The sequence below is a fragment of the Oryzias melastigma genome, linkage group LG14 (genome assembly GCF_002922805.2).
Source record: "Oryzias melastigma strain HK-1 linkage group LG14, ASM292280v2, whole genome shotgun sequence".
Lineage (NCBI taxonomy): Eukaryota > Metazoa > Chordata > Actinopteri > Beloniformes > Adrianichthyidae > Oryzias > Oryzias melastigma.
The window spans coordinates 28,903,323-28,903,632 of NC_050525.1; positions in this window are offsets into that span (position 1 = coordinate 28,903,323).

A 310-nucleotide genomic window follows, 5' to 3' on the forward strand; every position below is an offset into this window, starting at 1 on the left:
CTTCATGTTTAAATGTTTCATCTTCATGTTTAAATGTTTCAGCTTCATGTTTAAATGCTACAGCTTCATGTTTAAATGTTTCAGCTTCATGTTTAAATGTTTCAGCTTCATGTTTAAATGTTTCAGCTTCATGTTTAAATGTTGCAGCTTCATGTTAAAATGTTTCAGCTTCATGTTTAAATGTTTCAGCTTCATGTTTGAATGTTTCAGCTTCATGCTCAGCTGCTGAATGTGACTGAAACATGTTTTCCTCAGTGGCCGTTGGACTTGAACCCGTTCACCTGCGGGAGACCTCGTGACGGGGGTCCAG